General features: G+C 48.4%; 1 protein-coding gene across 2 annotated transcripts in view; it reads left to right on the forward strand.

Annotated features, from left to right (window-relative positions):
• The window catches only part of SAMD12 (sterile alpha motif domain containing 12), an 878,347-nt gene that overhangs the window by 777,175 nt on the left and 76,005 nt on the right, over positions 1-25,167 (forward strand). The window contains exon 5 of one of the 2 annotated variants that reach the window (XR_012754659.1): positions 19,271-19,411. The exons of the other annotated variant lie outside the window; for it this stretch is intronic. The gene's annotated coding sequence lies outside the window, so the exon portion shown is untranslated. The remainder of the gene's footprint in view (positions 1-19,270; positions 19,412-25,167) is intronic. 2 annotated transcript variants of the gene reach the window in all.

Genomic DNA, 25,167 nt, shown 5'->3' on the forward strand with positions numbered 1-25,167 from the left:
TGACTCCGAATAGTGTTTAGCGTGTGCTCCAGCATGTAAATGACTGGAATCGTCATGCTGATAATGGCATTGTCAGCGCTAAACATATTCGTCGCCATGTCGAAACTGTGCAGAAGGGTGCATAGGTCCTTGATCTGAGACCACTCCATCAGGGTGATCTGCCCCACCTCTGCATCTCGTTGGCCCAGGCTATACGTCATGACGTATTGCACCAGGGCTCGGCGGTGCTGCCACAGTCGCTGTAACATGTTGAGAGTTGAATTCCAGCGTGTCGCCACATCGCATTTCAGGCGATGAACCGGCAGGCCGAAAGACTTCTGGAGCGATGCAAGTCGCTCAGCTGCGGCGCTTGAACGGCGGAAGTGAGCAGACAGTTTTCGTGCCCTGTTCAGAAGGCCATCTAGGCCGGGATAGTGTGTTAAAAATTGCTGGACGACAAGGTTCAACACGTGAGCCATACAAGGTACGTGTGTCACCTTGCCCAGGCGAAGGGCCGCACCCAGGTTTGCAGCATTGTCGCACACGGCCTTACCAGGCTGCAGGTTGAGTGGAGACAACCATTTATTAAACTCGGACCGCAGAGCTGACCACAACTCCTTAGCTGTGTGACTCTTATTCCCAAGACATGTCAAGCTAAAGACCGCCTGATGCCGTTGCGCTCTGCTGCCAGCATAGTAATGAGGGGTGCGTGATTCCTTCTGCGCAGTGAGAACGCTGGTGGCCTGACCAGGCAGGCTTGGGGCAGAGGTGGAGGACCCAGATGAGGTGGAGGATGCAGAAGCAGTGGCGGAACTTGGACAGACAGAGGATTGACACACAAGTCGTGGGGACGGCAAGACTTGTGCAGCAGACCCTTCACCATCTATCACCATAGTTACCCAGTGCCCAGTCAGCGACATGTAACGTCCCTGTCCATGCTTACTGGTCCAAGTATCGGTGGTGAAATGCACCCGTTCACACACAGAGTTTCTCAAGGAAGCGGTGATGTTGTGTGCGACATGCTGGTGTAGCGCGGGCACACCTTTCTTAGAGAAGTAGTGGCGACTAGGCATCTGGTACTGGGGCACAGCGACAGACATAAGGTCTCTAAAATCCTGTTTCACTAGGCGGAAAGGCAGCATTTCGGTAGCCAACAGCTTACAGAGGGATAGAGTCAACCTCTTAGCTTTGTCATGGGTCGCAGGAAGTGGCCTTTTATTTGACCACATCTGAGGGACAGAGATCTGGCTGCTGTGTGTAGACGGTGTTGAGTAGGGTGTCCCTGGAAAAATGCAGGTTTGTGAGGAAAGTGCAGGCGGAGACATGATGTTGCCTTCATCCAACGTTGGTGCTATCGATGTCTGAGAGAGCTGTACACACTCACTTGTTTCCCCTTCCAAATCAACTGACGACCTACCAAGCAAACTGCCTGTTGCGGTTACAGTGGTGGAAGTTGTGCGTGGAAAACCAGGTGTGACAGCTGTCCCCACAGTCCTAGAAGATGAAGAGCGCGCGGATGCACTGGAAGGGGCAGGCCGTGGATGGTTCGCTCCGCTAGGCCGCATTGCAGCACAGTGAGCTTCCCACCGGGACCTATGATATTTATTCATGTGACGATTCATGGAAGAAGTTGTCAAACTGCTGAGGTTTTGACCTCTACTAAGAGAACCATGACAAATTTTACAGATCACATAATTTGGGCGATCTTTTTCTATGTCAAAAAAGGACCAGGCTAGGCAAGGCTTAGAGGCCATGCGACCTGTTGATCCACCCCGAATAATGCTCAGAGGCAGAGTGGTGGCTGAGGATGCAGTTGTAGACGTGCTACCAGTGCTCCGACTCTGTCCAGGAAGGCGCAAGGTAACTTCGTCGTCGGTTGCATCCTCCTCCACCGCCTCTGTTGACCTCCTCGAGTGCCTGACTGGGGGTTGACAGTAGGTGGGATCTAGAACTTCATCATCAATTGTTGTGTTTGCACTCCCCTCCCCCTCAGACCGAGCCTCTTCTTGCCCTGACCGAATATTTAAGTTGTCATCCCAATCGGGTATCTGCGTCTCATCTTCATCAGTATGTTCCTCATTGTCTATAACCACAGGTGTTACAGTTTGTGACAAAGGGTCAACATTATGCTCAGAAACTTGGTCCTCACGGCCTGAATCAGAGTCACAAAGGTTCTGGGCATCACTGCAGACCATTTCCTGTTCTGTACCCACTGTAGCTTGGGAGCAGACCTCTGATTCCCAGGCTATAGTGTGACTGAACAGCTCTGCAGACTCAGCCATCTCAGTTCCACCATACTGTGCAGGGCTGATGGAGACTTCAGAGCTGGGAGAAAGCAAGTTTGATTGGGATGACAACTCAGAGAACTGGTGATTTTTGGATGCGGTACTTGAAGTGGCTGAGAGGGCACTTGTTGGACCACTTGAGATCCATTCAAGCATTTTCCTTTTTTGGCCATCATCTACCTTTGTTCCTGTTGTTCGTGTCCGTAAAAAAGGGAGCACATCGGATTGTCCATGGTAAGTAGTAGACATCTTACTTTTGCTGGTAGATGGTCTATCTTCAGCAGATGATAATGGAGCTTTGCCACCTTCCCCACGGACAAACCCTTTTTTTCCTTTTCCAGCACGCCTCTTCCCCTTTCCACCAGCATCTGTCATTTTGCCACTCATGTTGATTGCGACAAGATTGTGCACTTAAAATGTGGTAGTAAAAATTGAGAGGTGGTGTAGATTGCAGCGGTGGTCTAGCTTTATTAACAGCAGAATAATAAAGAATAAATATCCCTGACAATGCAACTACGGCCCTTAAACTGGCAGCATAAATTGCTAGTATAATGGATTAGTAACTATGAGTTGGAGTGTGCAATGTAGGCAGACGTGCTGTAAATGTCTTTGCACTAGTGTGACTAGACAAAAGTCCAATAGCCACGTTTAGGATGCCACTAGGTACACTGAGTGTTTGCTAGTATAATGGCTTAGTTATAATGAGTTGGAGTGTGCAATGCAGGTAGAGGTGCTGCAAATGTCTTTGCACTAGTGGGACTATAGCAAAGTCCAATTGCCACGTTTAGGATGCCACTAGGTACACTGAGTGTTTGCTAGTATAATGGCTTAGTTATAATGAGTTGGAGTGTGCAATGCAGGCAGACGTGCTGCAAATGTCTTTGCACTAGTGTGACTAGACAACAGTCCAATAGCCACGTTTAGGATGCCACTAGGTACACTGAGTGTTTGCTAGTATAATGGCTTAGTTATAATGAGTTGGAGTGTGCACAGGACAGGAGGGTACAGTGGCAGGGTTGTGGGGCTCTGGGTAGAGGAATGGAAGCCTGCCTTTCTATTCCCTCCTAATGGGGAAATGCAGCGACGAAATCCCTGACCTTAGCTACACAGACGCTGTCGCTGTTTTCAGGACCTGTCACCTATGGCTCTGACTCTGCCCGTACGAGCCCTTAAAAGGACTTATAGAAAGTGCTCTCCCTAAGCTGTCCAGCGCTGTGTATGGAGCGCATACAGCTGTATCAGCGATAGGACTCAGGACGCAGCTGCCCCAGTGATGTCTGACACCAAGGACGCAGAAGAGATAATGGCGTGCTGGAGGAAAATGTCCGGTTTTATAATGCAGGGACATGTGACATGGACATCCTATCACACATGCCGTTGCTTCTCTGGCTAAAAGTCCACTTAGCTGTGTGTGTGTCTGGGATTGGCTGTCATAATGGCCCTCCCCACTACACGCGCGCGCTTAGGGAAGGAAGACAAGGAAAAAAAAAAAAAAATGGCGATCGCCATTATACAAACAGGAGTGATCTGAAGGCGCTGTTCACGCACACTATACACTGAAATGTCATAATAGTGTGAGTCACAGAGTGACTTACACTATTACAGCGGAAAGCCAGCTAGGAATTAGCTGTTTTTTTGCTGCTAGAACCGTTCTCGAACGTATCTAGAACTATCGAGCTTTTGCAAAAAGCTCGAGTTCTAGTTCGATCTAGAACAGGCCCCAAAATCACTCGAGCCTAGAACTGGAGAACCTCAAACCTAGAACCGCGCTCAACTCTAGTCAGGAGCATAGCTAGGTGCGTGATTCCGACATCACCACTATCAGGAGTAACCCTGAGGTTAGTGATAGCATAGGGTCCCCTAGTATTAGGGACAGCATAGGAGCCCCTGCCCTGCGCTATCCTAACAGTCACCTCGTAACACCCAGCTCCTGTTGCCGATCCTGCACGGATAGGAATTCCCATGGAGATAGTACGTTTCAGCTACTCTGCGTGTGTAGAATGATCCAAGGGATAAAATGTCTATGCACTAAACTTTTGTGATGTATAAAACTAAACATTTTGTGCCTTCTTCAGGCTAATTCACAGGGAACACCTACAGAGATATAGATTTTTTATTATTTTTTTTCTTTTTCTGTCATTTAATTCATTGACCCGGAGCTACAGGATAAACCATGTTGAAGGCTGGTTTGGACTGGCCGCAGGAAAACTAGTGAATTAACCAGCAGGGCTTTTTGCAAGAGCAAGCCATGTATCCTACAGCATGAGCAGTACCTGGTACAATACACTAGCATCTCAATATTAATTTAACAAACTACCCAGTCCATAATTGTATAGAAGCAGAGGTAAATTTGTTAATGATGGTAATGTAATATATTCATGTTGCTGAAGAGATGGCCCCTTGAACCAATGTTACCAGTGGACTTGACGCACCCACGAGGTCCGAATGGTTACTTGTCACCGGGCCAGTGTAGGGGTTGGAATGTCACAGCTGGCCAGGCCCGGTTTCGTGACCACGATGGTGTCAATAAATAGGGAATGATGATGGGGGTTGTAGTTATACGTGACGCCACCAGTGGTGTGTGGCTATAACGGGAGCCGCCGTTGCAAGAGGTTTCCTCTGAGGGCTGATGGCAGTGCAGCTAGGTTGGTACAGCTCTCCACCGGCAGAGCTCAGGCCCACAGGGGGGTTGGGAGTAATAGTCTCTAATGGCGGAGCACAGGTTCAGAGGCAGCAAAGAAAGGGAGCGACATCGGGCCTGCAATCAAAGTTCTTTACTCACTGAGATGTCACCGCCTTTTGACTGCCGGACTTCGCTGTCATGGGCTCCAGCAGATCATGGATAGTTCGGAGGTCAGAACTGGTGGTTTTGTCTCCTTCCTCCCTGCGCTGTGTTGTGTGAGTACCTGCGGCTTGAAGCTACGCTGGGACCTGAGTCCTTGAATTGGCTCCATTCCTGTCCCGTATGGCAGGCAGCGCGAGTCCGTTACTAGTGCCGCTCTTGTGTCACGGCTCCTGGCTCTATATGCTGCTGTGCCCCAGGCGTGTGTGTGGGCCAGAAGAATTGAAATCCTCTGCCCGGTGGATCGTCCTGGCGGGACGTGCAGTGCCCACCAGCCTTGGGCTCCGCACCCTGAAGTGCACGCCCGGTCCTGAGGGAGCTATCAGCTCTCCCCTCAGCGACCGTGTTCTCCCCTTGTCTCGCTTGTTCCGTGTTGCTGGCTGATCGCCACTCACTGTTCTATCTCTGTGTGTGTGTGTGTGTGTGTGTCGCCTTAGCTCCACCCCCCAGGTTGCTGAACTAGTGGATGGGAGGTCTGATACCTTGTGGTGACCATCCAAATGACCTTACCCTAACCCAGTCCCAGTAAGAGGGCCACTAACTATGTTTTGTGTGGGTTGTGGTTTACCGGCAATGACCTCCTCCTTACCCGGGATGAATACTGCACCTCTGGTGAGGTGCAGTACCCTGTGGCGACTGAAGCCTCAGGGGGCCACAGACCCTTGACACCTCAGTTCAATACTGGTTATAGGTCCCACTCACAATGGTCTTCTTGACAGTCTGTTAATCTTGGCCATCAACATGGTGCCCATTAAGGCGATTATACACTGTCTTACTCGAATTGTTGCTTTAGCTTCCACTTCATACTACACATATTAGCATAGGTTTGTGGAAGAAGGAATATATAAAGCATAGTTTGCTCCTGGCTGATAGTTCTCTAAGGCCTACATACATATTAAAGAATAGTAAAACAAACCCAACAATTTCATGAGGATCGGCTAGTTGGAGTATACAACAGCTGCAGGCTTATGCTGTGGAGGGCAGTCAGCAGTCTTTTCTTTTGCATCCAGCTTCTTGGGTGCCTCTAAACCCAGGATGTTGGGTGCAGAAGTGAAGACTACCCTGGTCTGGCTGCCAAGGAGAACAAGACTGGACACTGTGCTAGGACAGCAAAGCTCCTTTTTAACTCAACTGTACCATAAAGTAATAGAAGTACAGTTTACAGGAACCACAGGAGGTCCAGAGATTGGAGCAATATTATGAAGGCTATGCGACAACAATATTACAGCTGTCTGGAGCTGGTCAAAGCCTCATGTCCACAGTCATGCCTGTAGAATGATATATGGTGACATGTTGATAGCCACGTGGAAAGCAGTCACTTTCCAGGATGATCTTATTACTTTTCAGCGTTTTCTCCTATCTATAAATAATGTAAGTTGTAGCAGTGGTGGATTATCCATTCTGCTTCTCAGCGATGCAACCCATGCAGGCTCCACACATCGTCTCAGCCGGGGCACCGATCCCTCATGCTGAGCTTTTCTTGTTTAATTGATAGAAAGGTGAACAACCTTCAGAGAGGAGACGAGGTAAACAAATGACTTCGCACAAGCTGTCAGACCATTCCTTCCAGATGAACGCACAATAATCATAATGAAGCCAGAAGAAGAGTCTCCGTCTGCATTATACACCATGGTAGATGCTGGCGCATAGGGTTCTCTCCGGTAATTGAAATATAGTCAAGATATAACAACTATCTGCAACTTTACTGTATGTACAAGGGTGGACACAGTGCAATTCATGGGGTCCCTCACCTCCGCTGAGAACTACTCTGAATTCATATTTTTATTTAAAAAGACTATCCAAAACTTTGATATATTAGATCAGTGGGACCTGAACCCCCACCAAAGAGTTGCGTGTAGCTCTGTTAACTGAGCCAGAACGGCCCAGCCCTGTAATCTGAGCCAGAACGGCCCAGCTCTGTAATCTGAGCTGAAACGGCCCAGCTCTGTAATCTGAGCCGGAACGGCCCAGCTCTGTAATCTGAGCCGAAATGGCCCAGCTCTGTAATCTGAGCCGGAACGGCCCAGCTCTGTAATCTGAGCCGGAACGGCCCAGCTCTGTAATCTGAGCCGAACGGCCCAGCTCTGTAATCTGAGCCGGAACGGCCCAGCTCTGTAATCTGAGCCGGAGCGGCCCAGCTCTGTAATCTGAGCCGGAACGGCCTAGCTCTGCAATCTGAGCCGGAACGGCCCAGCTCTGTAATCTGAGCCGGAACGGCCCAGCTCTTTAAACTGAGCCAAAACTGCCCAGCTCTGTAAACTGAGCCATAACAGCACAGCTCTGTACACCGCATAGTGGCTGGACTTGGGTATTGCAGCTCAGATCATACTAAAGTGTATGGGACTCTGTGGTTGAGGTTCTAGGTCCGATTCTAAGGATACGCCTGGACAACTGTCCATATGAGGGGTGCACATATTATTGAGGCAACCTGTACCGCCGCACATGGGCCCAAGAGGTAATGAGGCCACTACCAGCTTAAAAGTAGGTGGAATTGTGAAACATGATGAGCTGTGGACTGCAAAGAGCACATGTTTTGTTCATATACAGGCGCCTTCTTCTGCATGCTCTTGCTCCTCATAAACTGTTATAAGGGAACTTGATAAAAAAAAAATTCTAGAATTTTTAAAAAATGAAAACAAAATATATATATTTATAGCGTATCACAATTATTCTCTTCTACAAATATCTTGTGAAACTAATATTATATGAATGAGAAATTCCTTTTAAAGCATCACCATAATGGCCATTATTGCCCCAAATAACGATCCTTTTGCACCCACTCTATGTTCATTTCTTACATGTCTGCCAAAATCTATCTAGATTGTTACTCAATTCTTAATTACTTGTACCTATACTGTATTTTTATTTCAAGACAGAAATTCTTAATTGACAACTTTTATAAAGTCTTCTCCAGTCCTTTTTTTATAGGCCAAGCTGGTTTCCAACCTCCACCCCAATTCCTACCCTCTGAATGTATTTCCGGAGCGGAGTCTGGTTGCAGATCACTCCATGTAACGCTGCATCCCTGCACCGCTCGCGCTACCTCCCTGCAGGGACACTGTAGCCAGCTCTCTCCACACTGCCCGGCGTCCCCACGGTACCCCATGTAGCTTCTCCCTGCCTCCCACTCCCAGAGCCTGTGCATGTGTACCACGGCCTTCCTCTTAAAGGGCCATCGCAACACACCTAGGAAGTGCCTCTCAGCCTACTGCTGAGAGGCACTGGATACTTAATGCACGCTTCTACTAGGGGAGGTGCCTAATCAACACCTTGAGTTCAGTTAGTCAGTCTAGTCAGTTAGTTCTGTCTAGCTATCTAGTTGTCAGGTCTCCATGTCTGCCCTGTCCGTTCTGTCTTGTGTGTGCTTGGTCCCAGACCATCCTGCCCTGTTGGCACTTGGTTCTAGTTCTATCCTGCCTGTACCTCGTTCCAGTCCTGTCCTGCCTGTACGTGGTTCCAGTTCTGTCCTGCCTGTACCTGGCTCCAGTCCTATCTTGCCCTGATGGTCCCCGTGTCTGCCTTGTGTGCCCTGTCCATCCAGTCCTGTCCTACCAGTACCTGGACCCCACCCGTCCTGCCCTGTTGCCACCTGGTTCTAGTCCTGTCCTGCCTGTACCTGGCTCCAGGCCTTTCCTGCCCTGTTAGCACCTGGTTCCAGTCCTGTCCTGCCTGTACCAGTCCGTGCTGTCCTGTTGGTTTCTGTTGCCTGTCCGTCTTGCCCTTTTGGTACTAATGACTGTGTCCATCCTGGCCATGTCATCTGCCTCAGCCACTCCGGTGGTCCCATGGTCCCAGCCTTGCTAGTGACTCTACCAGTCCATCCTGCTTGTTCTGTCTGCCTCAGGTACCCTGGTGGTCCCTGTCTACACTTGAGACTCTGTCCGTCTGCTCCTGTATACGCCCCTCTCCTGGGGGTCAGCTGCCACAGTCCTTGTCTCTACCCTATTAAAGGGAACCTGGGGTTCCCTTATGGTCCAGTGGGCCCATTTTTGATCAGCTCAGTACCATCTCTAGCGACGAGTGTTTCACTCCAGCACCTCATACACTTTGATATTTGCCATCTCTTCTGGCATTACTAGAGGTTTCCCCTTTTCCTGAAGCCTGGTGAGCATGTCAAAATTGCCTTTTGAAATGAGTGGAGCTGATCTAGTCATCAGTAGTCACAATTGTCCACTAAACCATATGGCGGAGTGCTTGCATCTGATCGGTGGGGGAGCCGAGTGACTGCACCCCACTGATCTGGTATTGATGACCCTTCTGAAGGTTAAGTTATCAATATGTTTATAGTGGAATGCCCTTTTAAACTTTTTTACTTGTTTTTAAACTAGGAGGGCCTTTCACACTAATGCTGTGTATATATATATATATATATATATATACAGTTAGGTCCAGAAATATTTGGACAGTGACACAATTTTGGCGAGTTGGGCTCTGCATGCCACCACATTGGATTTGAAATGAAATCTCTACAACAGAATTCAAGTGCAGATTGTAACGTTTAATTTGAAGGTTTGAACAAAAATATCTGATAGAAATTGTAGGAATTGTACACATTTCTTTACAAACACTCCACATTTTAGGAGGTCAAAAGTAATTGGACAAATAAACCAAACCCAAACAAAATATTTTTATTTTCAATATTTTGTTGCGAATCCTTTGGAGGCAATCACTGCCTTAAGTCTGGAACCCATGGACATCACCAAACGCTGGGTTTCCTCCTTCTTAATGCTTTGCCAGGCCTTTACAGCCGCAGCCTTCAGGTCTTGCTTGTTTGTGGGTCTTTCCGTCTTAAGTCTGGATTTGATCAAGTGAAATGCGTGCTCAATTGGGTTAAGATCTGGTGATTGACTTGGCCATTGCAGAATGTTCCACTTTTTTGCACTCATGAACTCCTGGGTAGCTTTGGCTGTATGCTTGGGGTCATTCTCCATCTGTACTATGAAGCGCCGTCCGATCAACTTTGCGGCATTTGGCTGAATCTGGGCTGAAAGTATATCCGGTACACTTCAGAATTCATCCGGCTACTTTTGTCTACTGTTATGTCATCAATAAACACAAGTGACCCAGTGCCATTGAAAGCCATGTATGCCCATGCCATCACGTTGCCTCCACCATGTTTTACAGAGGATGTGGTGTGCCTTGGATCATGTGCCGTTCCCTTTCTTCTCCAAACTTTTTTCTTCCCATCATTCTGGTACAGGTTGATCTTGGTCTCATCTGTCCATAGAATACTTTTCCAGAACTGAGCTGGCTTCATGAGGTGTTTTTCAGCAAATTTAACTCTGGCCTGTCTATTTTTGGAATTGATGAATGGTTTGCATCTAGATGTGAACCCTTTGTATTTACTTTCATGGAGTCTTCTCTTTACTGTTGACTTAGAGACAGATACACCTACTTCACTGAGAGTGTTCTGGACTTCAGTTGATGTTGTGAACGGGTTCTTCTTCACCAAAGAAAGTATGCGGCGATCATCCACCACTGTTGTCATCCGTGGACGCCCAGGCCTTTTTGAGTTCCCAAGCTCACCAGTCAATTCCTTTTTTCTCAGAATGTACTCGACTGTTGATTTTGCTACTCCAAGCATGTCTGCTATCTCTCTGATGGATTTTTTCTTTTTTTTCAGCCTCAGGATGTTCTGCTTCACCTCAATTGAGAGTTCCTTAGACCGCATGTTGTCTGGTCACAGCAACAGCTTCCAAATGCAAAACCCCACACCTGTAATCAACCCCAGACCTTTTAACTACTTCATTGATTACAGGTTAACGAGGGAGACGCCTTCAGAGTTAATTGCAGCCCTTAGAGTCCCTTGTCCAATTACTTTTGGTCCCTTGAAAAAGAGGAGGCTATGCATTACAGAGCTAGGATTCCTAAACCCTTTCTCCGATTTGGATGTGAAAACTCTCATATTGCAGCTGGGAGTGTGCACTTTCAGCCCATATTATATATATAATTGTATTTCTGAACATGTTTTTGTAAACAGCTAAAATAACAAAACTTGTGTCACTGTCCAAATATTTCTGGACCTAACTGTATATATATATATATATATACACACATTTTAACGCCCCATAAACATTCTCAGGCCGTAAGAAATAACTGATGCTAGACACCTTATGTCCTTAAAGTACTAAAATTCACTCCTTTTTATCCCCTGGCATAAGTGGAATAAATATCAGCTGAACATTTCATTCATATAAGATTGGTATAAGATTAAAGTCTTCTGAAATTGACTGGTGTAGCCGATTTAAAGGCAACTTGTCACCAGGTCAAAAGTGGCCTTTTTTTTTTAGCTATTTTCATTCAGGCTGCTCTCCTCAGTATTCCAGTTTTTGTTTTTTTGTAAATCCTCCTCATGGTTCCAGAGACATGGACCTTTTTATTTAGTGCTAATTTTCACGGTCTTTACACAGGGGCGTGGCTTACAGGGTAATTATGTAAAGCAGCATAAAGATACGCCTCCAAGGAATCATGTGAGCCACTCTCTCTTGTAAAGGCCTTAAAAGTTACCACTAAATAATAAAAATGCCCGAAAAAACAAAAACAGAATACTCAGGGGAACAGCAGGAATACAACAAGAACAAATACTAATAATTTTTGACCACGTGACAGGTCCTCTTTAAGTCTAATAGGTATGGAAAACTCTTTAATTCTTTCATAATAGGTAGAAATTTCTACGATAATTATTTTCTTAATGCAATTATATGGTGGATAGACTTCCTTTTTCTTTTTCTAAAGTTGAGTTAAAAAAAAATTCTTATACAAATACCTTGCATAGATGCAAAATTAATATATACAATTCTGATTATCTATTGCCACTACTAAGGAAAGGTTACTGAAGACAGAGTTATCAATGAATGGGCAGATCTGACAGCTGCATGGAGTTTGTGTGTTCTCCGCGAGTTTTCATAGGTTTCCCTTCAGGTATTCTGATTTCCTCTCATATGCCAAAAAGTCATACTGCCCATGACTTCTTTTATACATTTTCTTAAAGGGGTTGTCCACTACTTTTACATTGATGACCATTCCTTAGGGGTACTTTGCACACTACGACATCGCAAGCCGATGCTGCGATGCCGAGCACAATAGTCCCCGCCCCCGTCGCAGCAGCGATATCTTGTGATCGCTGCCGTATCGAACATTATCACTACGGCAGCTTCACATGCACTCACCTGCCCTGCGACGACGCTCTGGCCGGCGACCCGCCTCCTTACTAAGGGGGCAGGTCATGCGGCGTCACAGCGACGTCACACAGCAGGCGGCCAATAGAAGCGGAGGGGTGGAGATGAGCGGGACGTAAACATCCCGCCCACCTCTTTCCTTCTGCATAGCCGGCATGAACCGCGGTGACTCAGGTAAGGAGATGTTCCTCGCTCCTGCGGCTTCTCACACAGCGATGTGTGCTGCCACAGGAACGAGGAACAACATTGTACCGTCGCTGCAGCTAAATTATAGAAATGTCGGACACTACACCGATGATACGATTACGACGCTTTTGCGCTCGTTAATCGTATCATAAAAGATTTACACACTACGATATCGACAGCGACGCCAGATGTGCGTCACTTTCGATTTGACCCCACCGACATCGCACCTGCGATATCATAGTGTGGAAAGTGCCCCTTAGGGTAGGTCATCAATGTCTGATTGGCTGGGGTGTGATACCCCGCATCCCCGCCGTCCAGCTGTTCTCAGTCCCGGCGGCGGCAGCAAGCAGCCAGAAATGCTCAGTTCTGGCACTGCTCCGTCTTCTGATAGTGGCCATGGCCGGGCACTGCACATCCTCCTCCTATTGATTAGAATGGGAGGCGGATGTGCAGTACCCGGCTGCGGCCACTATCAGAAGACGGAGCAGTGCCGGAACTGAGCATTTCTGGCTGCCTGCTGCCGTCGCCGGGACCGAGAACAGCTGATTAGCGGTAGTGCGGGGTGTTGGGCCCCGACTAATCTGACATTGATGACCTATCCTAAGGATAAGCCATCAATGCAAAAGTAGTGGACAACCTCTAGTGTTGCTGTTAGGAAATTACAATACCAACATCTCCTATACTGTCACTATACCACCATTCCATTATATTCTACCTGTCCCCAACAGGTCACTTTTTGTAACTTCTGTTATTAAATTATGACAATTGGTGTTGAGACTAAACCTGAGCAGAAAGATTGATATTGCTGTAGTCCAGTGTCCAGTCCGGTCATCTTTGGAGACAGGATTAAGGCACCTTGTGTTACATCATGATATCGCAGGACCTTGTGAGCCCAAGAGGTGCCCAGAATGCCGGGCCGAGGATACCGAACCGAGAAGTGAAGACTGCCCTGGTCCGGCGGCCACTTAGGACCAGACTAGACACTGCACCGGGGCAGTGCCAATCTTTTGTCAGCTCTTGCAGAGTCCCTTTAATATTAGCATGAACAATTCTATAATTATAATCCTCTCTGATACCTTTTTTTTTTTGCTTTTTGTGCTTTTTTTTGTATCTTTTTCCAGTTGGCATTTCTCTTCACAATGTCTCCATAGAATTTAGTGTGCGTCTTCTAGCATTCAGCAGACAGTTGTCTGGTCTCCTCCGAGCTGGCATTACGTAAATGTGAAATATAAAATAACTTCTACTAATTGACATTCCTTCTTTTTTTATTTTCAGCTTTTTTGAAGCGCACGCTTTTTTGCTTTTCAAAATGTAGTTTCTTCCCCTTCAGTCCTCTCCTTTTCTTAGACTAATTCTGATTTACCATCTGCCCAATGCTTCATATAAATACCACAGAAGGAATAATGCTTGAAATAATTGGCACATTATATCTGTCTGTTTCAACCTTCCATGACAACCAAACTGTGCGGCGCAGCATCTCGAGCTGTGAGCTTCTCAGAGAGGGAAAGAAAATTTCCACCAAAAATTGGCAGACAGAGTGGAAAAGTAAGAAAAAAAATCCCCATTGATTAGTAGAGTCGTCAGCGATGAAATTTAAGCTTGTGCTGAGATGATCTGGCTATGGCAGCACACGCACCTACTCGTGGCTCTGCTGCTCGCAGGTAACTTACTCTCATCATTGGCAGTGGATCAGAAATGATCCGCAGGCCTGAAAGTTGATTTTTGGAATCTAAATGCAACAAAGAGATTGCAGAGTACATTGCAGATGGGTCTAGAGTTCCCACTATATCAACTTGTTACCACAGGGGTTCAATGTGGATGGTATTGATAAAGAGGTTGTCCAGTTTTGGGATCGATCCGCAAACTTCTGAATCCTGCTGAATCTTCAGTGTGTGCACTTGTAAGCTGTAGCTGTTGTTGTGTTCTGCTCTGCACTTGTCATGGCAGCGTCGGACTCTGTTCACACTGCAGAGACTGACAGGTAACCTGTTGTTCAGCCAGAGCCGGGCGTTTGCTGTTTTCATGTTCATCGCTCATCAATCCAGCAGAAGTTAATTCCTGCTGGCTTGTGAACTGCTGCTAGGCGCTCAGGTTGCTAATGACCACTCACGGCTACCTCCACCCTTTATAGGGTGCTGGATCCAGTTCCTCATCGCCGATTATAGCTCCAGTATTGCTCCAGCAACTCCGGTCTTTAGCGTGTGATCCAGTTTCTGGTGATCAATTATGATATTGTGCCACACCCGTGCCAGCAGCCGGCGCTGCTTTGCTCCGGGACTTCTGGGGTGGTGGCTCGAGGGTCCTCGGACCCGGGGGTCTCGCGGACACGCCGAATAAAAAGGGGTGCGTAGATGTACGGGCTAGGCCATATTAAGTCCGTGACTCCACCCACTGTGTGTGGTGAGGTGGGACACCACCGCTGCTGTTGTGGGGCACTCAGGGGAGATGTTGTGTCAGCTAGATGTTAACCCCTCCGTGGATAGGGATGGTTGCCCGGAATCCAGTGTCTTTGTGCAAGGTGTAGCGACGGCAGGAAGGGGGGGGTGCTTGATTACTCACAGTCAATGAATCACACGAGTCTTTGGTAAACCAAGGTGCTGGTGGCCGGCGCCGCCGCCAGTTGCATTCGGATGCCCCACTCGGGCTGGTGGTCTCTATCCTTTTCCTCTGCACTGACTTTGTGTAAGGTGGACTTCCTAGTCTGAAACTCAGGAGTCCGCTTCCGGCTGGATGTGGCCTAAGGAGCCGTGCCCGCAGCCTCTGGCCCGTGGGATCTATGGGCCTGACGGTGACCTCCTATCCCTTTTGATGGGCTGTTGTCTTCTATGAGGGACTTTAAGTGGGACAGGACCTATAATCCTGGCCTCAATCGGTTAATTAACCAGGCCGCTGGTTTCCGGTCCTGGCTTCAGGGTCCGAGTAGCCCCCTTTGTGCTCCAGTTTCCGGGTCGGTTCCCAGGGTCGGTACCGGCGGGCTACAACCCTGTCCCGGTCCACCTCGGTTCTGCTGAGCCATCTTCCCGTCTCCTGCTGATGGAAACCACCATCTGCCACCTAGCCAAAGGCACCAGGGCTCCTACCCTGGCACCGTTCTTCTTGAACTTCTCCTCCTGCTGGGACTACACCTAGCCCCAGCTCACTCCTCTCAACTTGAACTACAACTCAACCTCTGACAAGACTGACTGTTTTCCCGCCCCGGGCTGTCTACCTTTCCCTAAGGGGGGTGTCTAGGGTTTCAGGTCGGCTGTGTGTTTCCTAAGTGAGGGAAGGGTGTTGTGCGGGGGCCTTTCTATGACTACCGGGTTTTGCCAGGGCATCACAATATCTTGTGTGGTGTGGAAATATCCCCGTTGTCAGTTTATTTCCTCCCTGTATTTTATTTCTTCCTGTGCCCGTGTTGTCTCTCCCTTGTGTTTGATTGAAGTGTGTATGTGTTTGGGTTCTCCCCTAACAAATAGGAATAACGTTTGGAACACCACCGTAAGTCTGAACTGGGTGCAAAAACCTAAAAAAAAACCAAAAAAAACCAAAAAACATCACTATGGGGAGATAAGGTATGCACACCAGTGACTATGTAAGGGGAATACATGAAATAGCAGAAACTGCTGTGTGAATACTGACTTGAAAAATCCAATAGCTATATGCAAGAGTGAATATGTGAAAAATGGAATCTGCATTACTGCCATGAACATATGAATCAAGAGAAATTTAGCTACTGAATTGATCAATGCAATAGAGCCCCAACACTACGCCAAAGTATTTCTCTGGTGTGCATACCTTATCTTATCTTGATTCATATGTTCATGGCAGTAATGCAGATTCCATTTTTCACATATTCACTCTTGCATATAGCTATTGGATTTTTCAAGTCAGTATTCACACAACAGTTTCTGCTATTACATGTATTCCCCTTACATAGTCACTGGTGTGCATACCTTATCTCCCCATAGTGATGTTTTTTTTTTTTAGGTTTTTGCACCCAGTTCAGACTTAGAGTGGTTTTCCAAACGTTATTCCTATTTGTTAGTATTTTTTCGTTTGTGAACCCTCCCCAACCACACCTATTGCCAATCCATATCATACGCATAAATGGCCTGGGTCTCAGCTTCCCATACACGGTAGGTTTTTTAACTGCATGAGAGGACACACACAAGCTAGGGACCCCAACGTAGAGAAATACTTTGGCGTAGTGTTGGGGCTCTGTTGCATTGATCAATTCAGTAGCTAAATTTCTCTTGATTCATATGTTCATGGCAGTAATGCAGATTCCATTTTTCACATATTCACTCTTGCATATAGCTATTGGATTTTTCAAGTCAGTATTCACACAGCAGTTTCTGCTATTTCATGTATTCCCCTTACATAGTCACTGGTGTGCATACCTTATCTCCCCATAGTGGGTCCTCCCCTGTCTGCATTATTTGTGGAGTTTGTTTCTTCGGTTCTGGCCTTCCTCAGGGGCGAGGGTGAAGGGTGTTACACCAGGGAACGGACAGGAGTTAGGGTCACGCTGGTGGTCCAGACCTTGCCACCACAAAGTGTACCTCTGTGACAAGAGACAGCGCCCTGTCACTAATCTGAGGGCCAGTTTAGGAGCCCCTGCATCAGTTACCCATCACTCCTGTGACACCGTTGTCTTGCGGCCCCTGAAGACAGCAATTGCGTTATTTAATGTTGAATTGTGTTTTGCGTCTTTTGTAAATATTGTGATATGTGAACCGTGATGATAATGTGTGGATTGTGATGTATTGTAATATGTTTCTGTGTAATGTATAGTATAACCTGTGATATGTAGTGTTGGTAATGATATGTAAGGTATAACATATAGCAGTGTTAATGTATAATGATATGCACTGTGCTGTTGGCAGGGGATTGAGTTCAGGCTGAGCAGCGGACTGTAGGGACAGTTAGAGTTAAGTGTTGGAACTAGCCCACAATGGAAGAGGTTAGTTGATAGGGAAAGAGACAGTTCTTTTAGAAAGTTAGTGAAGAACCAGTGTGTAACAGAGACAGATGTATAGTCTGTAGACTGTTGAGGCCGTATGCAGTGGGTGACTTATGGCAAGAGGAGGAAGGAGACCAGAACAGAGATAGCATGATCCTCAAGTGTTGGTTGGGACACCGAGCGAGAATAACAGGCTAGAGATTGACCCTCAAACAGAGCGACCGCAGACTGAGGGAGCCGAAAGACAAGACTGTAGTGGCCAGGCCCCTAACCATCAAGGTAATCGGTTAATCACAATTGGCATGTGACTAGGAATCTCCCCAAAGAGTCTGAAGAGCCTAGTCTTTGCACCACCAAAGTGCCATACCTCCTCCGCTACTTGGAGAAAAGATGTGGAGCCGTAGAAAGGAAAGTGATCTCTACTACTGTGATGGACTGAGTTTCACTGGGACTCACAGGAGGCATGGAGGCAGGGCCGGATTATAGGCGGGGCAGGCGGGGCTTCAGCCCAGGGGCCCCCACCACAAGAGCCTCTGAGGGGGCCCCCACCACCATCTGTGTGTCCGCCATTTTATTAATGCCGCAGTGGTTCAAGACCGCACTGTACCTTTAAGGTATTTGAATCCCGGCCATCACTGTACTGCAGACACGCCCACTGCACGCTGTGTCTGCCAGGATGACGTCACCGCGCACCTGCTGCTGCTTCTTCCTTCCGTAGAGGAACTGTGGGAGGACCGGAGGTCTCAGTGGATCCCGGTAAGTATGAGGTCATTAATCATGGTGCCGGCCGGGCAGGGGGCTGCAGTGAGGAGGGAGCAGGACGCCGCTGATAACTCCAGACCGGTTCCATAGTGTCAGCGGCAGCTCTGCTCGGGATCAGTGTGAGTTATTGCAGAAGACCAGGTCGGGCTGTCAGTGCCGGGTCATCGGCTGCAGCCTCATCCCTCCCCTGCAATAACTCACACTGATCTCCAGCAGAGACATCACTACACAGAATCCTGCACTGATCACATCTGAGCCTGCAGCACAGATTATACTACAGTATATGGCCCATATTACATATAGAATATGTTACATCCTGTCCTGTAGGTCCAGGTGTGATCAGTGCAGGGCATGGTATATCTGTGTACATGGTATACCATATCCAGTGTACAGAGTAGTGTGATATACTGTGTACACACATCAGATGGTATATAATAATGTGTATATTGTATAACATCTGGTGTCTGTATCACAGTATATTGTGTACCAATCATGTATTCTCCTGTACACTGTACAGGGGCGTACCTTTGGGGGGCATGCGTCATATTTGCCCCTGCACAGTAATCATGGGGGCACCATTAAAAAGTGTGAGGCAGCAGTATGGTGGGAGAATATTGTAAGTGGAGAGCATTGGTGGAGAAAAGTGTGAGGGGCATAGCATAGAGACTGGGTAGTGGGGGGGGGGGATAAACAGTATAGAGAAGGGGCACCATGGTGGCCAGTGTGAGGGCGCAGTATGCTGAGGAGGGGGAATATGAGATTGAGCTGCACTATAGTGATTTTGGTGCTGAGGGTGAGGGCAGTATAGAGAGGGGATAGCATGGGGAACAGTGTGAGGGTACAGCTCAGGAGGGGGAGTGTGAGGAGGGGGCACAGTATAGACATTTGGAAGTATAGTGGGAACACATTGTACAGGATGGTGTGACGAGGGGGCCCAGAACTGAAAGAAGACGCCATGTACCATAAGAATGACATTGTGTGGGTCATTTTATGCAGGGAGCACAGTGAGGGGCAATTATTTATTCAGACGCACAGCGTAGGTCATATATTTATATTTAGGAGCATTATAATCATTCTACTATTTATTTTTAAGGGCATAATGTCGAGATGTGCTGCAGAAGACCCGGGAGGTCTGCAGAGAGGAGCTGTGGATGTGAAAAGTCATCATGACGTCTGGACAAGATGGAGAAGAAAGAATAAGATGACTCCGATCAGAGAAGATGTCACCTACAAGGTACCTGGATGTGACTGTATGTTTGTGATACTCAATGCTTCTCATCAGGACTGTGGTTCCTCTATGGTCCAAAGTCTGATAAATACTGATAACTCCCAGCATTTTATTACAATTGTTAAGGACATACTGGGAGTTGTTAATTCATGTGATACAAATGTATATGGGGATGTGACATTACAATATATTGTTGTAGTAAATTTGGTACTGTAGTCATGTATTGGTGGTTCTGGTGATATATTCGTTTACTGATGAGGGTGCTAGCAGGGGCATAACTACCGCGGTCGCAGCGGTCGTCACTGCGACCGGGCCCGGGAGGTTAGGGGCCCGGCGACCGCCAGGCAGATCAGCAGCCAGCTCCTGTCAGTGAGAGAGGATCCGCGCTGTTCTGCCGCAGACCACGCGGCCGCTATTTGAACCGGTGCCGCCGCCGACACCGGGCCCCCCTGGCTGGTGTCAGCCGCAGCAGCGGGACCCCCTGCCTGGTGTCAGCCGCAGCACCGGGGCCCCCTGCCTGGGGCGGCTCCCCCATCACCGCGCACAGTAATGATGAAGCATAGCGCTGCCGCGCTATGCATCATCATTCTACCCCTGTGCCTGCGCCGTGACGTCACTCCCGTGCGACTGCTGTGCTAAATGCACAGAGTGCAGGACGTGAGGACGCCGACCACAGCATCGGGAGAACGAGCAGCGGGGAGGACGAGCAGCGGTGAGGACAGAGCAGCGGCAAGGGAACGAGGGAAGCGGCGAGGACAGAGCAGCGGCAGGGGAACGAGCAGTGGGGAGGACGAGCGCCGGTGAGGACAGAGCAGCGGCAAATTCGAGCAGCGGCGAGGGAAGGAGAGGAGGACGGCGGCGAGGACAGAACAGCGGAGAGGACGAGCAGCGGCGAGGACAGAGCAGCGGGGAGGACGAGCAGCGGCATGGGAACGAGCAGCGGCGAGGACAGAGCAGCGGCGAGGACGAGCAGCGGCGGGGGAACGAGGAGACGTGAAGAGAGAGGGTAGAGAGAGGGTAAACGGTGGTCAGAGGCTTGGGGAGGCTGCATTATTTTACATTGAGGCTGCATTATTATCCAATTGTATGTATCAGCTCACCGTGTGAAAGCTCAATCCCGGTTTCGTCCTGGAGCACGGACAAGCACTGCCACAGCCCGGTATAATATAGGAAAGAAGAAAGGATGTCTAGCTCTTCAGGCAAAGAAACCAACGTCTTTATTTCATCATGCAGACACAAAGAATGACATGACCAGCACTACGCGTTTCAGGTGAAACACTCACCCTTGATCATGCAGTCCCATGACTACTTGCTCATGGCACGGGAAAATCATGACAGTGTGCAGTCCGCAAGCTGTGAGAATTCAGAAGTCTGCAGTCATATAGGATAACTACAAATTTTCCTTGTCGACCTGGACAACCCCTTTAATAATAAAAGTAAGCCCTATAGCATGCCCAATCCAACAACCTGTAATATACTCAATGTAAGGATTCAGCTCTGCTTGCTAATTCCAGAAGTGGTCACATGACCACTTGCAGGTCATTTTAATACTTTGAGTCACAATTAGCTTCTCTTCCTGCTTCTCTCTATGGGCTGTAGTATTTCACTGAACATTGAGAGAGTTAGGAAGAGCAGCTCATCGGCACGTGTGAAAATGGCGTATGAGCGGTCACATGACAACTACTCAAACCGCATAAGCCGTGTATAGAAGGGGGCGCCAAACTGAACTCCTACTCCATGGACAGGAAAACCTAGATCCACCTCTGATACTGTGTATGGTATACCGTGTACAGACATCAGCTGCTATGTACTACTCCGGAGATAATACAATAGAGAGCACATTGCTATTTTTAGCAACCATGGCTGCCAGTGAGAACTTTCCCTTTCTGTATTGTTACTATTCCTTGGCTGTCTTAACATTGGGATCAATAAAAAAATGTGAGTAACTCTACTTTCTGAGTATAAGTGACGGCTGTGAGTGATCCTGGACTGTGTCTGTATTGTAGTACTGTAAATCTGAATGTGGCAGAACAGGATAAGATAAATGTTCATTGGATTTATATCTAAATGCTACAGTTCGTGCTCTACTGTTATGGCTAAAAATGTTCACGTTATGGGGCCCCCACCAGATTTTCTGCCCAGGGGCCCCCACCAACCTTAATCTGGCCCTGCATGGAGGCAACTGAGTAAGAACTGAGACTGTGCTTGAAACTGCAGAATTGGAAATTATGTGCTTGCTATCTCATGTGCCAAGTTGTTGCTGAGGAACTGCTAAGTAAAGACTTGTTGTTTAAAATGGACTGGTGGTCTCCTGAGTCATCATTTGGTCCTGATCAGCCGAAATCAGCGGCAGCATGCAGCCTATGTGGTTGAATGGCCCACACGACACAAATCCACACACCCAGCCAGGACTATGTATTTCATAAAGCATGCCAGGGCATCCAGAGTCAATCCCACGACTATTGCCCCAGTCACGTGAGGCAAGTATGCAATTTTCGGACTTCTGGGCCACATTCCGAATAGATTTGCACAGCCTCATTCAAAACATGTGAACTGAGAGAGGGCAAACATGTCTATTTGGCACATAACCACGTGTATACAAATCGCATACTTGGCATGTGTCAGCCCGCTCTTTCCTCCGGCACTGGAAAATTCTGACTGTGTGCAGCGCACGCACTGTGAGGACTTCAAAGTCTGTAGTTTGTGACTTTTGTCACAAACATGGGCAAGCCCTTTGACTGATGCAGTCACATGGTGATCTTAAAAGAGTTGTGTTAGTTTACTAAATTGGTAAAATTGAAAAGTGCTTGTAAAAAAAGCATTTTTGAAATGTTACCTCTTATTAAAAATCATCTTCATTCTCGAATGGGAGAATTCCTAATTCTATAGTGTAAAACGTATTTCTAATACGGGCGTCACACAAGACGATCTATCGTCCGATATGTCTTCGGAAGTCACGGTTTTCGTGACATCCATCCGGCATTGTTTACGACATCTGCCCACGTGTGACACCTACGAGCGACGCAGAACATTCGCAAATCGTGTATCGTTGACACGTCGCTCATTTTTAAAAAATCGTTTATTTTTCTTTGCGCCGGTTGTTCATCATACCCGGGACAGCACACATCGCTCCGTGTGACACCCCGGGAATGATGAACACAGCTTACCTGCGTCCCGCGGCTCCCGCCGTCTATGCGGAAGGAAGGACGTGGGCGTGATGTTTACGTCCCGCTCATCTCCGCCCCTCCGCTTCTATTGGCCGGCCGCTGTGTGACGTCGCTGTGACGCCGAACTTCCCTCCCCCTTCAGAAAGTGGATGTTTGCCGCCCACAGCGACGTCGCTCAGCAGGTAAGTACGTGTGATGGCGGTTTAACGACTTTGTGCGCCACGGGCAACTAATTACCCGTGACGTACAAATGACGGGGGCGGGTACGATCGCTCGTGCGATCGCACGATAGATCGTATCGTGTGACGCCCGCATTAGGCAAGGACATAGCTCATGCAGTCTGTCTGCTATACACCATTCAAGTGCTACTCTTAAGATGGCCATAGACCTGGATCTGACCAGCTTCAGTCCCCATGCCTGCGCTCCTCCGATGCTTCAGAAACAAGATGTCTATGTATGCAGCATTGAAGAGCACATTGTGTTGCGGGCGGGGGCCAGATCGTACCTAAGGGGCTGCTCGGGGATGCTCGAGTGGGAACCGGACCCGGGCTCGAGCAACGGTCCGCTGCCCACAAGTGAAATGGGGATATTTACAGGGGAGATTGTCTGTGATGCCACCCGTGGGTTGCGGTGATGGATGGTGACACCGCCGCTGCCTAGATATGGTGGTGCCCGGGGCTGATGGAGCAGGGCAGCAAGGTGAGATCCCCTCCACGGGTAGGGGAGGTGTAGTCCCGGGGCCCCGGGTAATGTGAGAGGTTGCAGGGAGCAGTCTTTAGGAGGCAGGAAGTAAAGCACTTACAGTTGGTAGTCGTGGTGCTGGATGAGGCTGTATTGATGTGGAGGGTCAGTAAACACACAGTCTGTTTTGTCAACGACCTGCCAAATGGCCGGTCACCTTTGGCGGGTGTCTTCGGGTCCCACACCCAGAAGTACAGCCAGGGCCCTTCCTTCCACTTTCTCTGTCTGTCTCCCTCGTGTCTGGACTAGTCCACTCGAACGGCCTCCGGACCGAGTCACCACTCTCGGCACCAGTGGGCTACAACCCTGTCCCGGTTACCTCAGGATCCCCGCAACTGGATCTCTGTCGCCTGTGGCCCTCACTGCCACCTAGTCCGGTAGTCCAGGGCTCCAACCCTGGCTACCACCTTCTCCAGGGAGCTCCAAGCTTCTCCCTGTCAGCTCTTCACTGAATACAGCACAACTGAACTTAACTCCTCTCGCCCCCTCCCTTTTTCCTGAGTAGGGGGTGAGTTGGGCCTGATTGGCTGGTGTACATCTGTGTGGGGATTGTGTAGCTGCCTAGGAGAATTAACTCTTTCTGTGACTACCTGGTTTTGCCAGGGCATCACAATTGTTTGTGCTTACAGCTCTCCCATGTTGTCAGTCCAAACTGTGAATGTTCAGGAGCGCACCACCTCGTGTCCAGCAGGACATTGGGAGGCAGAGGAGAGGTGCACTCCTGAGGATAGGAACATGAGATAGGGTGCTCTGATGGTATTCTTACATAGAGGCACACTTATGATATTGTTATGTATGGCATTCTGATCTTATTATTACGTAGAGAAGTCTGATATTATTACGTAGGGCACTTCCGCCAACATGCGACATTCCACAACCCTGAGGAATACATAAGGTCTGCTTGGCGTAGTGTAACACTGACACCACCTGTCCCCACGGGCACGGGGAGGGGAAAAACAGCAGGCTGTGCAACCTCCAGTATTGCACCCAGCTTTCCCACAACCCTGACAGGCCAACAGAAACTTTTCAATAGCCCCAGTGAAACAAGATTCTGCCAGTCCTTGACCTCTCAGAGAAGAACACTCACAAAATGTCCACACCGATTTTTATGAACCTACTTACCCCACATGTCCCATCCCACCTTGTGATCCAAGACTGTGCTGGGCCTGGGTTGTACTTTTTAGTTTCCAAAAAGTTATAAATTGTCCAGTTTTCCCCATATCTCCACCCCTGACTGTCTCACGTGGAAGCTATGACCATGATATTTCTAGTTATGATTTGATCTATCCATATTTTTGAAACATGATAGGTCTGAGGGCTTCCCTTGGAGAATTATTAATTTTAAGCTGATCTGCATGTAGCACTATTAATAGAAAATATGTGTGACATGTGTGATGCCCTGGACTAGTCAGGTCGTCCCAGGTAGTCCCATGCACACACACCCCCTCCCTGAAAAGTGAAAAGGTGACAGCAGCCAAACTTAAAAACCTTGTCACCACCCTCCAGGTTTGATGTCCACTCCAGGGGGGTGAAGCCAGGTGGTTGGCTCCACCCACTGAGGAGTTCACAGGCCTGGAGGCGGGAAAAAGTACACAAGTCGAGAGGAGTCTAGTCTTGACAGTGAAGGAGAGAGGTCGAGTTCAAGGGCAGACCTGTGACCAGGCCTGCCAATAGTCTACTCAGGTGGCTGGGTTGGAGCCCAGTCTCCTCTGGCAAGGAGGCAGACAGTGGTGGCCGCCTGCAAGAGCTGGTTTTACAGCCGGTGGAACCGTAGGGACCGCGGGGTCGGGCGGTGGCCCGCCGGAACCAAGCCGGGGAACCGATTGGAAATCGGAGCATCAGGAGGGGTACTCA

Source organism: Anomaloglossus baeobatrachus, chromosome 6 (assembly GCF_048569485.1).
Source record: "Anomaloglossus baeobatrachus isolate aAnoBae1 chromosome 6, aAnoBae1.hap1, whole genome shotgun sequence".
NCBI lineage: Eukaryota > Metazoa > Chordata > Amphibia > Anura > Aromobatidae > Anomaloglossus > Anomaloglossus baeobatrachus.